Here is a 7,668-nt window from a genome sequence, read left to right on the forward strand (position 1 = left end):
AGCCCATCAGTACTTCATGGACACCTCCAAAAATACTGAATATGGAAAACTTCCTAAGCAAATACTCTCAAGGTTTTATTGTTATTATTTGCATAACTAATTCACGTCATTGAACTGATGGGGTGGTCATAATAATCTGGCCACTCAGTGTATAGGTGACCTCTGACTGAGTGTCCTACTCGCCTCAGGTTACCACTTTCCAAGGAGCGTAGGTGAAAAGTATTACACTTGGTTCTTGCTTTGTTTTCATGTTCATCCGTGCCTCTCCATCCCCTGTATAAGATGGCATTGGCACAAGTATTCTGATTCTCTCAAGGATACCAGATTTTAAGTAGGTGGTAAGGTACTCCCACCCCCATCCACACCTTTCCCCCCCAAATAGAAACTACCTGTAGATACATAATATTGAAGTGACCCGGATAATTTTAGGTATCATTAACTCCAATTAAAGAATGCATGTTGCATTTATTACTGCTTTCATCTGGAAGTGGTTAATGGCTCTGAAACATCTAAACACTGCATGGGTTACTTTCTTGTAGCAGCACAAATGACAAAGAAGGGGACAAAACAAATTGAAAAGTTTGGTGGCACTGACTGACCCCCCCAAGCTTTTTACTTAGTTCAAGGCAGTGTTGCAGCTGTCAGTTCCATATTCCTCCTCGGCTTCCCAGAGTCACCTCATTTTAAGAGAAACAGCCTATATTACTGCTCGGATGTACATAAACAACAAATCATACACAACAGGTTACAGGTGAATTTGAGGAAATGATTCTGAATAATAAAAATGTTTCCAAAGTAACCAAATCTGATATTTCAAGAGCCCTAACAAAGTATTTTGAGTTTCTAAACTTATTCAATTTAAGTTAAAAAGTCAAACATCCTAAATTTTCATGATCAAACATCATCAGCCAATAAACATTATTTTAGTATCTTTAGGGTATAAATGAGAGTTCAAAAAAATCTAACACCTCGGATTTTGAAAATCTTATATCCTATACCAGTGGTCGACAAACCGCAGCTCGCGAGCCACATGCAACTCTTTGGCCCCTTGAGTGTGGCTCTTCCACAAAATACCACGTGCGGGCGCGCACGTACAGTGTATTTAAAACTTCGTGGCCCGTGCGCAGAAGTCGGTTTTCGGCCTGGGCAAGGCTATTTTGAAGAAGTACTGTTGATATTTGGCTCTGTTGACTAGTGAGTTTGCCGACCACTGCTCTAAGAGATAGGGACAATTGTCGTCTGCCTTCTACAGTTGAGGAAACTGAGGCACAAAGAAGCTAAGGTCTTTCCACCTGGCTCTGACCCCCTATGCTATAGTATCTCTCCAATAATAATGTAAAAATAGTTCCAGCAATAACATAAAAAGAGCAGCTGACCTATATTGAATACTTGCTCAGTGTTAAGCCTTGCACTACCTCAATTCCCCCTACAGTTTTGTGTTGGGCTTTATTATTATAAAATGAAACATTTTTTTAGGTGCCCTGTTTGAGATGGCTACAAAGAAGAAGCAAAGAAAAACGGAAGACAAAAACCGTGAATGTAAAGTTGAATTTAAAGTTGAATGCACCTACCTATATAGTTTAAGTTTAAAAAATTTGGCTCCCAAAAGAAATTTCAATCGTTGTACTGTTGATATTTGGTTTTGTTGACTAATGTGTTTGCCGACCACTGTCCTATACCTTCCAGGTGTAAATATTCTTGTCATATTGTTCATTATTGTTGTCAAAGTGTATATCAATGTTTGTATTAATTCAGGTACAATGCCCAACCCAGTTTGGGAAAATATGGAGGCTTACAGAAGCACTGGAAGAACATCATTATTCAAATTACTCCCTCCAATGCCCCTTCCTTCCAGGAATTTTTACTTTTGAATTATACATCCCATCAGATCCCTATCCTTTGAGCAAGAGCAGAAAGAAAAATGCTAGGAGAAATGTGCATTTTCTCCCTTAGCATCTGAGGGTTGTGCTGAATCCCTTTTGGTGGCAAAAGAGAAGTAATACAGAAGATTTCTAAAGAGGCATCAAAATTATGTTTTAATTTAATTTTCTTCAGAATTTGTAACAATTCCCATTTGATTTTGATTTTGTATTTTTCAAAATCAAATTTCTATTTATGTCTTCCAATCAGTCACAAATACATTTGTCAGAAAATCTTTTTGTCCAAGAATGGTCCTGCTTTGGTCTCTCTCAACCTAAACATGTTCATCTTGGGGAACCCTGGTCCAACTTATCTTCCCTGATCTGATTTGGAGGTAATGGAAGCAAATGCCTCACCTTTTGGGGTGAAAATTGCCTAAATACATTCCTGACATTTGACAGCACAAAAAATAAAAGCCGAGCCAGATTTAAAGAAATATTTAGTTTAATTTTTCTCTTAATCACCTAAATATTAAAGTTTAAAAGAGGACTTTAATATTGAAAGTTTCTAGGTTACTCTGTGTTTTGGGGCATTCCACACCTTCAACATTGTCTCGAATATGAGCTGTGCCTTTTCTCTCAAAAAATATATATCTTTAATATAATAAAAGGCTAATATGCAAATTGTCCCCTCTACCAGGAGTTCGACCGGGAATTCGACCAGGGGGCGGGGCTGGCCGGCCCTTACTTTGCCTTGTGGAATCTGGCAATAAAATAAATTCACAGCTTGTAGCCCGTGGCACTGTCGTTAGCTCTCCATCAGAGAGGCTCTCCATCAGAGAGGACAGCGTCCCACCCAGACCCAGCTTTTTCTCTTGTCTGTCTTTTCTCCATCCTTCACCACCCCCTCTCAGGGTCACTGGGGTCACTGAACCTGGCTGAGCTGGCGTGGCACATAAGGCGCCCTGGGGCTGAGTATGCCATGGCCGTACCAACTCGCCACAAATAGACACTGGGTTAAAGTAAAATAAATTTCCAAAGGTGACGAAGGCATTCTTATATTCCCAAATAGCTTCAAAAGGGCTATTAAATGAGCAAGTGTTAGAAGCCAGTGAGAAATATGATATGGAAAGCAGTATAAAAACCTGCAATGGTGCCAGAGAATATATGAAGCAATGTAATAAATGAAAACACTTATTTCCTTTTTATTGAAATATTTTATCAGTAATGAAAACTATGTTTATCTTTTCCTACCTACCATCTTGGACTATAATATAGGCCTTGAATTGATATATATATTGAAATATTTTTTTAAATGTCAGACAAAAAGGACTTATAAGTCCTAGTATGGTAATTGCAAATAACATTAGCAGTAAAAAGTAAGTGTTAATACTTCTCATCACCATTCATATATAACACTACAAAGAATGAATCAAAGGACTGAAATTTCATGTGAGAGGTCAAGGTTTACTCTCATTTGGATATGCAACTTAAAAACTCGATTTTTACTCTCAAAGGAAAAGTTTAAAGTGTAAAAGTAGAACATAACACTAGTATAGGTATCCATTCCCTATTGTGCGGCTCATATTTTTCAAAAAATGTGTGTTGTATATGAGCATATGCCTTCTAATTTTTACACAGAATGTAGATAAAAAGTATTTCATGAAATATGCCATTTATCTCACCTAGTTTTAAATATCCTTTGTAATATATACTGTTGTGTGATTTTCCTTGTCTAAGTGGTTAGGTTTTCATTAAATATTTGTGTGGTTTGTTTCTAAATCTTTTATAAATGTATGTGCCATTCTAATTGGAAGAAGTTCAAATTTAATATGAATGTTTAATATAAAATGTTTTATTTCAATAACCCTGTATTTCTTTTGAACCACTGTTTTCTCTAGTATCTAGAATATCATTGGACAACTAGTAAGCACTCAATAAATAACTGTTGAATGAATGAATATTATAGAAGAATCCAATCTCTTGGGAAGCTTACTACTAATTGGTTCTATTTTTACATATTGTTTTTAATTTAGTAGTTTGGACCTCAGAATAGGAAAATAATATTAAAATAACATTATAAATAATGGTTTAATTTCCAGGCTAGAATCATTTCTTCTAGTAAAATGTAACTAGAATTCAGTAAAACAGATGCTTGCCTGTGTACCAGGCTTTTACAAATGAGGTCAGTCTGTGTCACTAGTCACTTCATTAAAAACCAAGGGCGATTTGGACTCAAGGTTTAATCATAACCAACATAATGGGAGTGCATTGAAAAGCAATAGAAAAATATTACTACTTCAGTGGCTTTCAAACTTGTTTTATTGTGACTCAAAATATGAAATACCTTATGTTACAGACACATTGAAACACAGCTAGACAACATAACCAAAACATGTTTCTATTTGGCTTTATTCTAGTCTTTTCTATGCCATTCAATTGAAAAGAAATGCTGTTGAAGAATTGCTAAATTTATTTCAAACCTATAGTTTGAAAAAAAAATCTGATTTTGAAACTAAACTAAGGAGAAAAATAAATCAAAATTGAGGCAGGGTATCAATGAACAGATGGTTTCATTATAAAGTACAAAACAGATGTGTGCATATATTGTCGGCAGTAGACTTGAGATGATGTAATATCACAATATCCCAAACATTGTACACCCTCACACCTCCAAGTTTTGCTCATGCTGACTAGAATGACATTTCACTTTTTTACATTCTCTCTCTGAATAAATCAAATTCATTCTTCCAGGACTAGCTTAGTAGTTATCTTCTCTCTGGTTCTCTTGATCTCTCTGGCAGAAATACTGCTATGTCTGTCTGTTTTGCTCTGAGAATATGTTATTTCTTTTATATATCATTTATAATGTATGTCACAGTTATTTTCTTACACCTGCACCTCTCTACTAAAACTGTGAATACCCAGAGAGGAGGGACTAGGTTATCCATCTTTGCATATCAAGTCCTCAGCACAGTGCCAAATCTCAGCTCGTTGAATGACTGAATGAGTAAATGAGACATAATGCCACTGAATACCTGGAAGAGAAAAAGCAGATGCCATTGTGTGATAGGACAGATACAAGAAGGAAGGACTGCACCCATCAAAGGGGAAATGAGTGGAAATCTCCCTGTGAAGATGGCACCCTTTGTTGATTTTGCATCCTTGTTGAAAGAACAATTTACACTTAAGTGAGATTTTACTGTCATCTTTCTTGGGACTCTCTTGCAGGTTGACCTTGTTTCAATTATCCGTATATTTTTAGAACATTGGTAATGACAAATTTAGGGTTACTTTGTTGAAGGATGAAAAAATGTGCTGAAATTTCCAACATTGAAATGATCACACATTTTACAAACATGGGATCTTTGACAACTGCTGATTTACATGAAGCATTTTGAGAAATGACTCTTAAAATTATACTGTGGAAGAGTTTTCTACTATTTTTACTGGACCAGGCTAGGAAAGGTAGCACGCCTAGCCCACAGTGACAGAACTGCATGGGGAGGGGTCAGAGTTAGTGGCGCTTCTATAGGCAGAAGGAAATGCCATCAGCTGCTTGTCACCGTAGCTCCTGAGACTCCAGAGTCTTTTGGAGACCATAATTCACCAGTCATTATTCCCACCAAAGCTGTCAAGGAATGAGACATCTTAAATTGGGATGCTAATAGTCACTGCAGTTGGCTCAAAATCTTAAAGCAAAGTCCCTGCAAAGGCTTACAAGATCTACGGGATATGAAACCCCTCTTCTGGAACCCCAATCTCTCTGACATTATCTCCTACTCCTTCTTTATTTATCTCTGCCATAGGAGCCTCCTTGATTTCCTGTAACATTTGCTTTGTGGAACTCCCCTGAGACATTGCACTAGCAATTTCTTTGCCTGGAATGGTCTTCAGGAATCTCTGTATTGCACTGACTTCCTTTGGATCTCTGCTCAGATGTCACTTTGCTGGTGAGGCCTTCCATGACCATGTATAACATCTGTCACCTCTCAGCACTTTCTAACACTTTTACCCTTATGCTACCTTTCTGTAGGACACACATTATCACCAGATATATTATGCATTAATTTTTATTGGTTTGTTTGCACAATTCTTGTCTCGCTTCAGTACAATATAAGTTCTATTAAGTTGGGGACTTCGCTTCCCTTGGAAAGAACAAAGCATGCTTCATCTTAGCTGGCAGAATAAATGGTACTTTAGAGGTAAAGATGTGTTTAGGGGAAAGATTCTGATTGACTTTCTATTCAAATATATGTAGCAATATGAGAACAGGAACAGTTACTGGCTACATTTGTATATAAGACTAGAGGCCTGATACACAAAATTAATGCAAGGGTAGGCCTTTGACTTCTGGGTAGGGAATGGACTGCAGGAGGACAGGGGTGTGAGCAAGGAGAACAGATTGGTGGCTATTATAATAATCCAGCTGAGGGGTGATTGGGACTTGGATGAGAGGGATTGCAGTGAAGTTATGGTAAATAATTAGATTCCGCATATCTTTTATATGATTATTCTCTTCTTCATACTATTTTCCCCCAGTATACTAGTATTCATTTTATAATGAGGCAGACAAATTGTGTAAGCACCAAATTCTAGTCTAGAATACTACCTCACCCATGATATACGTCACTATAATTTTTATTTTAAATTTTGATTTAAATTTTATCATTGATGGATGGATATGCAGTATGAGAGACAAACAAGCTGGGCCCCAATGGTTTTTTAATGCAAACAATTACAGAAACTATGCTGCCATTTACTGAAATTGAAGAGGCTTTGGGAAGAAGTTGTTGTGTTTTGTTTTACCATATTTTGCTTTGAGAGAAGAATTGTGTTTCTAGTTTTGGACAAGTTAAATTTGAAGTAACAATTCGATATCCAATGGAAGCTATTGTGTGGTCAGTGGAACCCAGTAAGAAGTTGAATAAAAAATAACTGAGTCTTTTAAAACAGCATGGAGGGACCTGGAGAGTATTATGCTAAGCCAAATAAGCCAGTTAGAGAAAGACAAATTTTACGTGATCTCACTCATATGTGAACCTAATTAACAAAATAAACTGATGAGCTGAGTGGATCCAGAGACATGGAAGCATGGAACAGAGTGTAGAATCTCGGAGGGAAAGTGTACGCATATATGCATAACTCGTGGACATGGACAATAGAGTGGTGCTGGGGTTGGGGGTGGGGGCAGGCTGAGGTAGTAAATGGAGGGGAAAGGGGACATATGTAACACTTTCAACAATAAAGATTTTAAAAAATAAAAATAATTGAGGCTTTTAAAAGCAAATCTTACGTGTATATACAAGTATTCAGTTGTCTTCATTCCTCCTCTTCTCACAAAAATACCCAGATTGTTTAAAGTCTCTCTCCTCAAATATTGGGGAGTTGCTGAATAAAAGTAGGGATGCTGATTATCATTTCTCATTGCTTAGCTACCAGTTGTTGTGTAACTCCGGGAGTGACTTAGTTCATTACTAAATTGTGAAGTGAATTTAAACCCTAATAAAATATATTAGTAGCAAATTTAATTATGGCCCAAGATATGATGCTCACATAATTGGGCTGCCCATGTTGACAACAGAAGCCCTGGGGAAAAAGAGTGTGAGGAAATAGAGTGGTCCTGACCTTGCAGATTATGAAAAGAAAAGAACCTCAGAAAGAATCTCCTGTTTAGGAGATAACCTACTGTTTTCTCCTCCCTATTATTTTTTCTTTTCCTCTTTGCCTTCTTTATTTTTAGAGTTTAATAGATATTACATGTATTTATAATATATATGTATTCTATAAATTATGTATATATCACTAT

This window comes from Myotis davidii, unplaced genomic scaffold (genome assembly GCF_000327345.1).
Source record: "Myotis davidii unplaced genomic scaffold, ASM32734v1 scaffold330, whole genome shotgun sequence".
In the NCBI taxonomy this organism is placed as follows: Eukaryota; Metazoa; Chordata; class Mammalia; order Chiroptera; family Vespertilionidae; genus Myotis; species Myotis davidii.